Genomic DNA, 15,742 nt, shown 5'->3' on the forward strand with positions numbered 1-15,742 from the left:
ACAAGGGCCATCAGCCAGAGAGGCACCACTGTGAAGGTGTGCCAGGGAAAACGGAGGGCAGGAGGGTGAGGAAGTAGGGCTCACCACGTAGAAGGAAGCACCTCAGGACCTCTCTGATATATCTAAGTATACCTGGGGGGGGGGGGGCGGATAAATAAAGTCAGCGGGCCTTGGGTCATCATAATCTGGGTTAGGTTTGGGTAATCTCAGGATCATCACTGGTGGAAAGGGCAGGTGAGACCAAGTAGGGACTACTCACTTCACACCAAGCTAAGTCCAGCTCAGTGGTTCATTCCAATCTAGGTAACTAAGGGAACAAGGTACTTTCTCCTGGGGGTGTGACATTAAGACCAGTCTGAGTCTGAGCTGCAGTAAATGCTCTTTAGTCCCTACTTACCATCCGTATCCTCTGAATTATTCTCCCTCTTGCCTTGAGAGGAGAGAGGCTGCTCTATTAGATCTTAGTCTTTTCTCGTCTCTTTCTACCAGCTTTGAAATTTTTATGACATTATTTCAGATTTTATCTAAGTATGGGTTTTATTTATTTGCCATGTTTAATATATGATTTCTTCATGTTTTTTGTAATATAGAGTTTTTAAATGTTTATTTATTTATTTTGAGAGAGAGAGAGAGAGAGAGTGGGGAAAGGACAGAGAGAGAGGGACAGAATCCCAAGCACAGAGCCCAATGTGGGGTTCGATCTCATGAGACCATGATCTGAGCCAAAATCAAGAGTCAGACACTTCACCAACCGAGCCACCCAGGCGCCCCTGTAACATTCTCTTATAAATGTTCCTATATTTCCTAGCAATCATGCTTGAACTCTCAATGACATCCTGGAGCAATGCTTCCTATGTCTGTCACATCTAGCATATAGGCCAGGGGTCGGCAAACTCTACCCCTCCTGCCCTCCTGTTGTGATAAGCAGTTTTATTGGTACACTGCCACACCACTGTTTACTCGTTGCCTATGGTTGCTTTTGTACTATAATGGCAGAGTTGAATAGTTCCAACAGAAGCCCAGTGGCCCCACAAAGCCTAAAATATTTTCTATTGGCCTCGTACAGAAAAAGTCTGTCAACCCCTGACATAAGCCACCATGTATTCTGAGTTAATATAAAATACCAGCATATTCCAACAACAAACTGTATTGCTCATATATACTAGCCAGTTGAGGAAAACTTAATCTACATGTTTGGTGATTGCTTTTTGCCATATTTTCTATAAAAGAACATTTGTTCTCTTACTCAGTCTGCTCAATTGCTACATAATATTGTGAATTAAGAACCTGATATTAAAATAAAGTTAACTGCTTGCAATACATGGTATTGCTTTCATGCATAAAGCCTAAGATAAATGTGAAATACCATTCGTGGATTTGCTGTAATATTCTTTTCTGAATTTTTGCTCTTAATATTGGCTTATTTTTAAAGGCACTTTTTGTTTTGGCAAGAGGAATCTTCCTAAATTATTTATATAAAATGTATTATCACTCTTTTGTTGGATCAGTGAACTAGATGACAGCTCAATTTGAGGCATTAAAAAAACCTTTAGCAGAATCATTTGTGGTTTGGGCAAAAAATAACATATTGCCTTTCAGAACAGAGATCATGGGATACTGAGTGAGAAAACTGTAAGATAATAAATAATTGTATGGCAATAAAATGCCTGCTCACTAAAATGAGATTTATTTTTAAATAAGCCAGCAATCGGGGCGCCTGGGTGGCTCAGTCGGTTAAGCGGCTGACTTCAGCTCAGGTCATGATCTCACGGTCTGTGAGTTTGAGCCCCGCGTCGGGTTCTGTGCTGACAGCTCAGAGCCTGGAGCCTGTTTCAGATTCTGTGTCTCCCTCTCTCTGACCCTCCCCCGTTCATGCTCTGTCTCCCTCTGTCTCAAAAATAAATAGATGTTAAAAAAATTAAAAAAAAAAATAAGCCAGCAATAGAAGAAAATAAAAAGGGGATCAAAATACATTTTCAATCAATTCAAAAGAAAAGTGTAGACTTTAGGAAGACTGAAAACAATGCTCCCCAAATTTAATTGCTTCCTTATCAGGAAGCAATAAGTAGAAATTGGAGCAATTTCTAAAAAGCAATTTAGAAGATATATATTATTATATATCCTGAAATCTTACTGCTCATATGTAAAAGAAACTTAAGAGAAATTTTCCAAAATTCAAGAAGAACCCGAATTATTACATGACATTACCAATGAGTAGTGAAACTAAAACTTTTCTATTTTGATCAGTTATGATAAAAGAAAGATGAAATTCTCTTTCTACTCCCTCTATAGAAAATAGTACAAAACCATTATCATGTAAAGTGCATGATCAAAGATTATACAGCATCTCCCACCAAAACAAAATAAAACAAAACAGTAGGAATTAAGTACTAGAGAGATATGTCAAGCAATTTGTGTTTTAATTAATATTTTGTTACTTTTCTCGATTTTTATGATACTTGTATATTTGTCAGCTTTTTGAATTTATAACTTATTTTGATTACCTTCTCTAATTCTAAATGAATTTTCACATCTGTACCTATTTTGCATTATTTTCTTAATGAAGGTCTAAAAATTTGATTAATCTTCAGGCCCTACAAAACCTAAACCAACCCATGAGAGCCATCCTTTGAAAATAATCTTTTTAAAATATGTAAAATAGTATTATTACTACATTAAAAGTCTACAATGGCTCTCTGGTAGAGAGCATTCTTTTAATTCTTTTAAATTCTTTCTTTAAAAAAAAATTCCTAATGCTTATTTATTTTTGATAGAGAAAATGTGAGCCAGAGAGAGGCAGAGAGAGGAGACATAGAATCCGAAGCAGGCTCCAGGTTCGGAGCTGTCAGCACAGAGTCTGATGGGAATTCAAACTCACAGACTGCGAGATCATGACCTGAGCCTAAGTCGGACACTTAACCAACTGAGCCACCCAGGAGCCCCATAGAGTGCCTTTCAAGACAGAAATCCTTGCAGTGAGAAAAATCCTGTGTTCCCAGGGGATGGCTATGCAGGAAAATAACACAACATTTTCTCAAATATTAGTCCATGCTACTGCAGTCAGTACTGGCAATACAACTATTAATATGTCTGTTTTAACATTATGTATAAATTTATTTTATTCTTCAACCATATCTTATGGTCAAAGCATTGTGCAGATCAGTGCTATTTAACAATTAAGTGCTGGTATATATCCTTGATAAACTTTTATTATTCCAATTTCCTTTGCCCCTTTCTCGTTTCTATCAGATTTACAATCTCCAACTCATGCACATTAAATAGAACAACAAACATATGCCAAGAATGTCACCAGGTAAAATGCAAAAAATAAAAAAAGCTTAAGTATTCCCCAGTGACTATTCTCACAAAAAGACAATAGCTACTTTCATTCTTGTTGGGAGGATCCTAAGCTTCAGCTCATAATTTGTGTATGAATTATGGGTGAATATTTTTAGAATTTTGGATTGAAAGTCCTTCCAAACATGACTCAGAACCCAGAAGCAATCCAAACTTAAAATGTGCATCTGGATAACCATAGTAAATAAAATTTTTAAAAAAGGCAAACTGTGAAAAAAAATCTGGAATATTTATGATATAGCACTAATCTCTTTCATATCATCGATAACAAAATTAACTCAATGTAATAACAACTCAATATAAATTTAATAATTCCTGTGTCCATCCTGTCTATACACATGATAAACTGATTAACAATGTATTGTCACCAATTCATACCACGTATTACCAATCTGATAGCCAAATCATATAATATGCCCCCAAAGAGAAAAGCTTTCCAAAAACCTTAGAACCTCATTATGGTCCATAAAGCATCAGATCACCTGGGAGCTTGCTAGAAATGCAGAATATGAGGCCCCGCCTCTGCTCTCCTCAGTCAGAATCTGAATTTTAACAAAATCCCAGCTGATTAGTATGTACCTTAAAGCTTCAGAAGCCCTGCTTAAAGTATCATCTGACAATTTCTGTTTCAGAAGCAAAATTCTTTTTCTTAAATGTTCATTTATTTTTTTGAGAGAGAGAGAGAGAGATCAGGGGAGGGGCAGTGAGAGAGTGGGACAGGGGATCCCAAGTAGGCTCTGTGCTGACAGCAGTGAGCCCAAAGTGGGGGCAAACTCACAAAATGTGAGATCATGATCTGAGTCAAAGTTGGACACTCAACCAACTGAGCTGCCCAGGTGCCCCAGAAGCAAAATTCTTATCTAACAGTGTTCAGGATCTTCTGATCTAAGTTTGTTATCTTGGAATTAATTCCCATATATAAAAGACCGTAAAAAAAACATCATATGTGAAGTTACTCTGAATAACCTACCAAATGTGAATTATCCTCCAATGTATTGGACCAAAATTTTATCTTTCTCATATTTTATTTTGATTATAAAATGACTTCATATTGCAGAAACATTCTAGATTTTTTTATGTTAGTAGAATTTTTCTTAAAGTACCAATCCCACCTACTCTAGTATAACTATCACCACTCTGAACCATTACTCACAACATCACAGTTATTGGACACAGTTGCTTCTGACCACAGAACGGAATATTAGATAAGTTTAAGGAATCTATCAGAACCGTCAGCTGTCATGCTTCACTACCTTCAAGTAAATGGTCAAGCTGAACCATAAGAATGATGCTGACATCTATGGAAGATGCTCAGGTGCAGACCACATGAGTAGATTCCCCTATAAAGAATGCCACGTTTCTCCGCACTTAAATGCCACTCCATGTTCATTGATATGAGTCGTTCCTACTAACATACTAAAAGGGTAGTTTGAGCTATACTTCCCTAGATGAAATCCTTCCATCTTGAAGACTTAAAAGATTATTTTGTATGCTATCCTGTCTTTATCAACCCTTCATTCAATTCCTTCAATAACATTTTTTCAAGTTAAAAATAAAAGACAACACATTTAGACAAAAATTAGCTTTGTTAAAGAAGAATGCTAGAGGGAGAAAAATCACATTTTGCCTACTTTGAGCCCCAGAATTTTGACATGAATACATAGGTAGGCTATATTCAGTTTAGGTATATATGACACTACACCTACACGGATCATGTAGCCTGAACTTCACAGAGGCAACAAAAACTTTATTGGAACAACTGAGCCTAAATTCTATAATTTAATGGTTTCTAAATGCTGATCCATAGAACAGTACTGGGCTGGCTCATAAGAATTATTTGGGAGGGGTGCCTGGGTGGCTCAGTCGGTTGAGCGTCCGACTTCAGCTCAGATCATGATCTCACAGTCTGTGAGTTCAAGCCCCGCATCAGGCTCTGTGCTGACAGCTCAGAGCCTGGAGCCTGCTTCAGATTCTGTGTCTCCCTCTCTCTCTGCCCCCACCCCCCAACTCATGCTCTATGTCTCAGAAATAAACATTTTTTAAAAAAATTTTTAAAAAAAGAATTATCTGGGAAACATTTTTAAAATACAGACTCTAAGGTCTTATCACCTGGATTCAGATTACTTAGATCTGGGGTGAGATCAGGAATAGGCATTTTTTTTTTCAAATTCCACCAGATGACCTTGATACGTATGTAGGGTTTGGTACATAGTCAAGAACTCAAAAGACCATTTATTGGGTTCTGAAAGCCAGTTCTCATGGCTCCACACATTAACTAATAATACATTATTTCCATACTGTTCAACAGGACATACTTCCCTTGAGATGCTAATAATAAATATCCAAATGAGCAAACAAAAATAAGGTTCTATATTCAAAAAGGTTTAAGAAACACTGGGTTTAAATAAAGTTAGAATATTTTCTTTACTTCATACAACTAACACATATTACATATTGTCAACTGGGAGGATACGGTAGGTAGCATTTCCCTAATTTATCTGCCATGGAATCCTCTTCTTGGTGTGTCCTATCTCAATGTTTCATAGAACTGGTGTTCTGTAGAGCACAGTTCAGGAAGCTATCTTAACCAGAGTGACTAGGAAGCAGTATCTAGGATACTGAATCCCATTGTCCTTGTCCCTCTTCCTTCTTTTTCCATGGTGCCATGATGTCTTCTTTCCTCAAAGTCCCTCATGTCTGGTCACAGACAGCCATCACTCTTGGTCCATGCACTTGTTCATGCATAGTCACTGAGGATTAAATCATCAACAGCGATTAGCATGAAAGGTTTTGCTTCCCTCTGGTCAGCTCTGCAGTATTAATGTGGCTATGATGGTTAGAGCTTCCTCTCTCTCTCTCTCTCTCTCTGTCTCTGTCTCTCCCTCTCCTTCCCCCCTCTGTGTCCATAGCACAGGTTCTTTCTGCATGCTGAAAGGGCAGCCAAAAGGTTTTCTCCATTTGAGCTTCTCCAATGCCTGCTTATCACCATTAAACACCCTCAGATAAACCCAGGATATTATAGCTTTTGTTCTTCTTGCCAAATATTGTATGGCTAAAACCAAAAAGTGTTACAGATGCAAGAACCTATTCTCCATCAGCAACAATCTCTGAAGTCCTGGGAAGACTGGGTGGGTGCTAGGAGGAGACCTTCGTCTTCTATTTATTTTTTTCATTTTTTTAATGTTTCATTTATGAGAGAGACAGACTGTGAATGGGGGAGGGGCAGAGAGAGAGGGAGACACAGAATCTGAAGCAGGCTCCAGGCTCTGAGCTGTCAGCACAGAGCCCGACACGGGGCTTGAACCCAAGAACCACAAGATCATGACCTGAGACGAAGTCAGATGCTTAACCAACTGAGCCACCCAGGTGCCCCGAGGAGACCTTTTTCAATAGATAGTATCTTTCACATAATAGGGATTAGTCAATGACCAGGTCAAATAAATGTTCACATGGATTTTATAAGCTTCAAATATCACAATTCTAGTTCTTTCCTAATTCTCTCCCCTTCCTATCACCATGGCAATCCATAAAACAAGAGAGAAATCAAGAGAGGTTTTTTAAAAACACATAGTGTGGGGGCACCTGGGTGGCTCAGTCGGTTAAGCGGCCGACTTCGGCTCAGGTCATGATCTCACGGTCCGTGGGTTCGAGCCCCGCATCGGGCTCTGTGCTGACAGCTCAGAGCCTGGAGCCCGTTTCAGATTCTGTGTCTCCCTCTCTCTCTGACCCTCCCCTGCTCATGCTCTGTCTCTCTCTGTCTCAAAAATAAATAAACGTTAAAAAAAAAACTTAAAAAAAAAACACATAGTGTGTGCAAGGTAATGTAGGCATTTATATATGTATGCATGTATTTTTAGTTTTTGTTTAGTTTTGTTTCCTTGTGAGCCCCTTCACTCATTTCTCTAATCAGTGGTATTTTAATATTAAGCCTTCATATGATTGGTATTAGTGCTCTACATGACTGACTTATAATTACATATCTCCAAAAGAGACTACAGAGCTAGGCCTAATATCAAGTTCTGTGAAGTCTGGGTCATGCAAGAGTGCAAACTGACCCATGTGGCATCACCATTGTGATCATACTCAAAACTATTATTCCAAGGGTAACTTCACAGTGGAGAGTAGCAGAACCATTAACAAAATTCTTCTCAAGACAAATAGAACTGATGGTTCAGTTAGAACTACTGGGGACCAATGAATCCCTAAGGAGAAGACAGGAACTGGTCTTCTCTGGCCTTTCTGAGGGCTAAGATACTATTTCCTGTGTCTCCATACTTCTCCAAAGAGGAACTCTGCCAGATAACAGTTATCAGCTACTGGACAAGCTTTCATAGATAAATGTTTCTATATTCTGTCCCTTTGAATTCCCATTGTTTGTTATAAAATTAAAAGCGTTTAACACAGATAGCTTTTACAACAATGAAAGTCTGTTAGCTATGGGGCGCTTGGGTGGCTAAGTCAGTTAACCAACCAACTCTTGATTTCGGCTCATGTCATGATCTCACAGTTTGTGAGTTCAAGCCCCAACTCGGGCTCTGTGCTGACAGTGCCATAGCCTGCTTGGGACTCTCTGTCTCTCTCTGTCTCTGTCTCTCTCTGCCCCTCCCCTCCTCTCTCTCTCTCACAAAATAAATAAATAAACTTAAAAAAAAAAGTATGTTTGTTAAAGGCCTGCCTTTATTCCTCATTAGCTTTTTACTGTTTCCTAACCCAACACTGGAATAACCAAGAACTAATCTGTCAATTGCAGGTAGTAAACGGACTGGTGGTCACAAAGAAGGGAGATCCATGTTGTCTGCACTAGGCAAGGAAGTGATGGTAACTAGCTGTTAGGCCAGAAAACTTAGTGGCATTAATAGAATAAGTTGAGCCTTTGTCAAAGAAAATACACCCATGAATTATAAACTGGAAATCAGAGAGTGTAAGCTATGCCCCCAGTGCTATGTAGAATGACCTGCTAGACAAATTAGAAAGTGATACCACAGATTATGCTCCTCCAGATATTTGTGTGTGGTGGCCATGAGAATGGACGACTCAGATCTCCTGCTGGCAGGAATAGAGTGGACCAAAAGCCCCGGCTGCATCCCTCTGGATCCATCATCATGTCTGCACCAAGGCCATGCTTCCTCTGGACTGTTCCAAGACTTGACTGTGCATGGCAGGGGTACTGGTGCCATCCATCTTGTGGATGTGAGACTCCTGTAACAGTTGACTTGGGCTAGAGAACTCTCCACTGATAAGGCTGATACATTCTTAGAAGTGCATTGCAGTTTGAGATGCTCTGACAAATCCTCCTTCCTTCCCCCTCTCCTTCACAGGTATCAAATTTGCTTCACAGGCTGCAGCTCTCCTGCCTCCTTCTGTTCTCCCTCTCCTTTATCCTTCAGAGGCATTTTCCTCAACAAATTTCCTGCATGCGTAAGCCCATCTTGGTTGACTGTTGACCAGAGAATCCACCTGATGCAGAGAGTGTGTGTGAAATAGCCAACATGTGAATACCAACTTTAACTCTTCCAAAGTCTTTTCCTGTACATAATCTTATTTGGTTCCCAGAACTATTAGTAAGGTTTCCTTCAGATCTTTCATCAACAAAGAAATCCTTCCTTTTTAAATTAATAACAATACTCTGCAAGTATCTGTGGCCACACACAGCTATGAAGGATAAGCAGTATTGTTTATTCATCTATCCAACAAATATTGAGTCACTTCTATGCACCCAATGACAAAGATTCTTGACCAAACATGAGTCAGGTTCCTGAACCTTCTCCTACACCCCATCTGTGTACTTCCTTGTAAAATCCAGTCTTAGCAAGAATTCTGCTGAGTCAATTTAACTAGAACCTCCCACTCTTGATATCTGATCAACCTCCACCATCTCCCAGGCAGTGTCCCATCACCCTGGCCCATCTTCAGTAAGAATGCTGTTAGCTTTGGTTAGCCAAAATGTCCCTGATCCCTGATGTCTCCTCTAAGTAATTTTCCATCCCCTGACTCCCACACTATTCCTTGGCTATAAATTTCCACTTGCCTGTGGGGTATTTGAAGTTGAATCCAATCTCTCTTCCCCACTGCAAAATCCTACCCAAGTGGTCCCTACTGCATTGGTACTGAATAAAGCCTACCTTACCATCTTTAACAAGGGTTATGAATATTTTTTCTTTAACACCACTTCCGTGCTAGACTCTCTTGGGGATATAGCAGTGATTAAGTCAGCCGGTCCCTTCCCTTATGGGATTTAAATCAGTTTTAAAATCATAATTGTGATAAGAGATACACAGGAAAAGATCAAGGTGTTATGGGGATAGGGGACATTCTAGGGAACCTAACTTTGGTCATCTTTGGTAAGTTTCCCTAAGACCTATCACTGAAGCTTGGTTCAGAAGGAGGAAGTGGACATCATTTGGTTAAGGGTGGTTGAGCTAGTACTGGGGGCAGATTGGTGCCACTGAGTAGATAGGGAAGAGGGAAAAGTTCCCAAGCAAGAAGCAAGTGGGAGCATTTAGAGAACTGAATAAGGACCAGAATATGTCAGAAGTAGAGAGAAAAATGAGCGAGAAGCATCAGATAAGGCTAGAGAAGCAGACAGAATCGTTTCCCAAGCTCCCGCTTATGCATTCCTGTAAAATAATTTGGGAAACTATGTACCCAGTCACACACAACATGCTAATTCACATCTAAATCATTTTAAATTTAAACAGTTTCAAAGGATTTGATTTCTGGCATATTGTAAATATTGACATCTTAAAATAAAGGAATAATGTAATTCAAAGAAAATACCAAAGCTATTGATACCCAATACCATCCATTGGAAAAAATAGATAGATAGATAGATAGATAGGTAGATAGATAGATAAACAAGTTGATCTTCAACACTTAGAAACTTTATACCATTCTTTTTTCTCTCTGAAATCATATTTCCATTCCACCTTCCCCACAAAATATCTTCACATAAAATACCTTCATCCTTGAAATTTTTTACTGATGTCATTTCATCCTTCAAGGTAAAATTTTTCCTTCTGGATTAAGTTGTTACTACAAGTATTATTAGTATATACTTTACCAAAAGCAACATAAATGTATTGCAAATTTTAAATAAATTTTTAAAATTAGAAATGATTTTGTTAATTGAATGGATGAGGATTTTTCATTTCATTTCATGTTTTGGTGGGTAATTATTTATTGCTATAATGAGATTGGGTTTGGTACCAATTCTAATATGTTTTTTGGGAACTCTGGGAATCTTTATTCATATATATAAATAGACAGTATTGGAGCATAATTTTCTATAAAATGTCACTCAACTCTTTGAACTTCTTCCACTTTACATGCCAAAACCACACAGTAGCATATCTCCAAGTACTATTTCTGTGATCCATCAGCTGACAACTCAATTAGATCTTCTCCAATTCTGTTGAAAGCAAAGAAATGGAAATCATCCTGAATTGTGAAGAGATTTGTTACCCATCATTAGAAATACCAATTTCTCAATTTCTGGGAATATATCAAAAAAGCTCTGCCAGTGGGGTGCCTTGGTGGCTCAGTCAGTTAAACAACTGATTTCAGCTCAGGTCATGATCCCAGGGTCCTGGTATTGAGCCCCACATGGGGTTCCATGCTGAGCATGGAGACTGCTTGAGATTCTCTCTCTCTCTCCCTCTGTCCCTCTCCCCCCACTCACACTGCTTGCTCTCTCTCTCTAAAAAAAAAAAAAAAAAAAAAAAAAAAGGCTTTGCCCAAACTGATCAAATACCTATGAGTTATACCTCATACTCTTGCATTAAGAGGCATCTTCTTTAGCATAATATACTCTTACCATGTTGGGAAAACTAAGATATTGTTAATTATATTCAATAATGTTAACATACTTCCAATAAATTGAGGTAAATCTATAGCTTGTAGGTTTTTTAAAAAGGTATTAATAGAGACACCTGGGTTGGCTCAGTCAGTTAAGCATCAGATCATAAACTCATGGTTCTGTGGAATCAAGCCCCGCATAGGGCTCTGCGCTGACAGCACAGAGCCTGCTTGTGATTCTCTCTCTCTCCCTCTCTTTCTGTCCCTCCCCCACTCTCTTTCTCTTTCAAAATAAGTAAACATTAAAAAATAATAATAAAAAGGTATTAACAAAAGTATATTGAAAAAACACATCAATAACCTAATCAGCAACATTATCCCTCGTTGTCAAATCAATAACCAGACAGAATTCTGACTCCATTTTTCATTTCAAATAACCCTGCCATGTGAATTCCCATTGTAAATATTTAGACAGATAAGGCATAGAGTCCTGCCTGAGTCTGTCATCTGGATATGAGAGACACATAGACAGCATCTACTCCAGGAGCCAATATGGCTTTTGGTGTGATTCTTATTAATCTGAAAATGAATTATATTCATTGTACTATGCAAGTGTATGACATTTATTGAAAACTTGTAGAAATAGTCATTTGCAATAAAACATTTACATAATTGTTATTGACATCTGTTTATATTCAATTAGAATTGTTTAATGATTCAGCTGATGGCATAGCTACAGAATATGATCAAATAGAAAATCTTAGATCCAGTCTTTTTATGGTGGGAAAGGAAAATGGATGAGAGTCAGCTGGAGCAACCATTCTCAGCTACATGCAAAATGCTGCAGTGGATCCTTGAGGATCAAGAGCAGGATAATTTTTCGTTACCTCAATCCAATTTAATTCACTCACAAAATACAGCTGGTTTTCACAGTATGGTGTCAGTATCATGTGCAAAATAAGCCATGGTCTATGTCCTAGGAAAACTTATATTTTTACTGATGAAATAATGCATATTCTTACCCATATGACATATAAAAGCTAAAAAAAAAAAAGGTACAGAATACATTCCTTCAAAACACAAAAGGGGAAACTGTGAACTGGTGTAGTCAGAACATGTTTCAAGGATCTTGCATGGAAGGATAGCACAGATGGAAAGCCAACATTCCAGATACAGGGAAGAGTATAAGGAAAGACTCAGAGGTGATTCAAGGATCAGAAAAGAAGCCAACCAGAGTAGCATGGTGGCTTTGAACTGGGGAACAATGTAAGAAAAAACTCGGACTGTAAAGAGCCTGAAAGGAACCCATAAAGACTGAGGCTGGATTTTATAGGTAATGGAGAGGCTGTTGCACAAAGGAAAGAACACAAAATAGCTTATGGATATGGGGGAGTAAAAGAGGAGAGAGGAAAGACTACTAAGAACGTACTGCAATAAGGCAGGTATCAGGTGGTAACAGTGATGGTAGGGGTAATGGTACTAAAGGGCACTAAACTCTAACTTGACTTCTAGTCCCAGCTCTTCACTAACTGGCTTAATGCTCTTGGATAAGACACTTGCCTTTGTAGCTTTGTTTCTTCCACTCTAAGGATCCCTTGGGATTAAATAAAGCATCTCTGAAGGCAACAGCACTCCAGTAAGTACGGACCAAATAGACAGAGAACTATGACCCTCCCTTCCATTCTGGCTTCAATCAAACCAGATATAATAGCAGTAGTAGTCGTTGTCGTTGCCGTTGTAGTAGTCGTAGCAGCAGGAGTAATATGAGGGCTTCTAGGTATCATTTGCAGAGAAGTTTATGCTACTTTGAAAGTTTTCAAAAAACTGAATTACAGGAGCCTCCTTCAAATTCATAAAATTCCGAGATGCTATGGAGGAGAGCAGCTTTATGAGAGAAGAGTTAGTGGGACTTGCTAACAGCACAGAGAAGTAAAGAGTGAGGAATTTCAAAGAAGACAGAATGGCTAGAAAACATGAAACAATAATGAGCGTAGGAGCAGGAATTGGTTCTTAGGAGGAAATGTTGAGTTTTCCCTAGAGTTTGAAGGAATAAACTAGTATGAAAGTTTGTGTTTTCTCTTCATTGTTTTCTGAGCCTTTCAAAAATAGGTCTGCAACATCCCAAAAGAGAATAATTGCACTCAAACATAATTTGACATATGATATATGATACCTTTATCATTAATTAGAAATCGTATCCATAAAATCTCCAATTAAAGATAACTTTAAAAAAATTTTTTGTTAATTTTTCAAAAGGCAAAATGTTTTTGTTCAGTGATATAGGCATTTGCAGCAAACCTTTAGGGCTTAAATTATTGGCTTGAATTTTCTGTTTCCCATATGTATACCAAGCCACAAACTCAAGAGGTATTTTTCTCCTAAGGTATTTCTCTTAACATAAAAGGAATATTAATTTGATATATCATCTTTCAAAATGGTATCTTCGCCCTGGGTTGTCCATACGAGATTCTTGATGGTATATTTGAGAATGCTTTGAACGAGTGAAACTATAATCCTTCCATATGTAAAGTCAGCATGTACTTTAAATTTTCTCTCACAATTACAGTATCACATGCAACTGGGAACAAAAGCTACAGGGAACAGAGTGTAATGGATCGTGATGACTGTTTTAGAACAGCTTGAACCTCCTTATAGCCTACGAGAAGGCTATGTGAGCTGAATTCAGAAGAAGTGCTGAAAATGGCTTTTACTGCACACTGCACTGTTTCAGGGGCAAATTTGCTTTTTTTATGCCTTAGAACCATAGGACTCTCAAGTAAAAGTTCTTGTGCCAATGAAAAGAAGGCTATCCCCCATGTCCTTCCATTATGAGTATTTCTTCTTACTACAAAGCACACAGATAATCACACACGGAATGATTTCCAGACTACCAATACATTTTGTTCCAATTGCTTTTGCCACTAATGCAACCAATTGCCTCCTTCTCTCATTTTAATGTGTTATGGTTCTTGTCTCTGGTGAATGGAAGCAGCACTACCACAGCAAACCCGCTGGATTTTCACGTTTTGAGGCAAAAGACAGGTCAATGAGAGAGTTTTTAACTAATTGTCTCCATCTTCTCAATTTAACATACTTCTGTTTGAAGTAATTGTAACAAGAACAGAAATGAGGGAAGGAGAGAAATGTACCACACTTCCATTATATTCTAGCTTTTAATATCCTCAAGGAGTAATGCCTCTGTCCTATCTCCCTGGAAGAAACTCTCATCGAGTACAGGGCCACTTTTGCGGAGATTAAATTTTTCAAGCTGTGCTCAGCTTCAGCAGATTCTTAGTGAACAGAAGCCTCTCACAGCCTGGAAAATCATGTCCCTCCAGCGGGGCTGGGATGATATCCTTCCATCCCCTACTGACAGACTACAAGTAAATGTATTTGGGGAAGACTGATGACCAAGGAGACTTGCCATTTTGTAATGTTCTGCCACTGAGGTGATCTCCCCATCCCTAACCTCCGACTGGAACCAGACATGCTTCGGTGGAACCTTTCATTAGGAGAGAATGCTATTATTGATATGGCACCTTAGTTGCTTGAGAATCATGACATAGAGAAATATAGCTACCCATCAAGCAAATGAGTCCATTATGTGGTCCCTAGGAAAACCCCAGAAAACTCTCCTTGTTACTCCCATTTCTCTTCATTCAAATCCTCCCAGGCAGAACCCTCACACTCCCATTTTCTTTCCCCTGTGTTGTGACTCTCCCAACCATTTCTGATAGAAAGACTCAAGCAGACATTTACTGGTGCAGAACGAGCAGGCCAGCCCTCTCTGCAGTGCACCTCACTGCATTGGGAGTGCGCTCCCCATGACTCAGAATGAATCAGACAGAGAGTGAAAAAACAACAGACCCAAAAGGCAGCTTCAGAACTACATGGCGGCCTGTGATCTGGAGAAGGAAGGCTGCACTGCTGATCACAGTTACCCCAGAACCAGCTGTCCCGCCTGCTGCATTCTTCAAAGAACAGGAAGAACATGGTGCAGACTTGTCTTCCCAAGGAAATCAAAACATTCTCTTGTTTAAACACACTGTGGCGGAATACAACATTTCTCTCTGATCTCCCAAGCTATGTTGTATCAAAATCAGAGCTACAGGTCAAAATCTTCTTTGCATGCTCATTTTTTAACTGCCTCAATTTTCTGCCCTTTGTATGAAAACTTTATATATGCTTAAATAAAGAATATAAGATAAGTGTTTGTATTTCAAAATATTGGGTTTGGGGTTGTGCCTGCTTTCTTTTTCATTATTTCTAACTGAAATACAGGAAGCCCCTCAGTAGAACTAGCTGGCAAATTTGCTTAGATGTAGCAGCAGCCAATTTATGCTGACCTAGACCTATTCTTTCTACTTGCTACTGGAACTTTCCTTTGTCCCATCCTCCCCTCTTCCTTCCTCACGTTGTTCCCACTGCTGCCTGGACCCTCACCCACCTTCTCATTCCCACCATGCCTCATTTCATGCCTCACTTTTGACCTTACTCCACACCTACAGAGTTATGAATGTTGTAACAGGAGGACAAGCTGTCAAGGCAAGACCAGGGAGCTCAGGGCAAGCAAAACTTCTCTGAACACTCC

General features: G+C 39.0%; 1 long non-coding RNA gene across 2 annotated transcripts in view; it reads right to left on the reverse strand.

The window, feature by feature from the left end:
• Positions 1 to 15,742, reverse strand: part of LOC128778298 (uncharacterized) — a 77,542-nt gene that overhangs the window by 43,866 nt on the left and 17,934 nt on the right. The window contains exon 3 of one of the 2 annotated variants that reach the window (XR_008423824.1): positions 10,531 to 10,765. The exons of the other annotated variant lie outside the window; for it this stretch is intronic. This is a non-coding gene — a long non-coding RNA (uncharacterized LOC128778298). Of the gene's footprint in view, positions 1 to 10,530; positions 10,766 to 15,742 lie in introns of those variants that run through there. 2 annotated transcript variants of the gene reach the window in all.

Source organism: Panthera pardus, unplaced genomic scaffold (genome assembly GCF_024362965.1).
Source record: "Panthera pardus isolate Hobbes unplaced genomic scaffold, ASM2436296v1 HiC_scaffold_2, whole genome shotgun sequence".
NCBI lineage: Eukaryota > Metazoa > Chordata > Mammalia > Carnivora > Felidae > Panthera > Panthera pardus.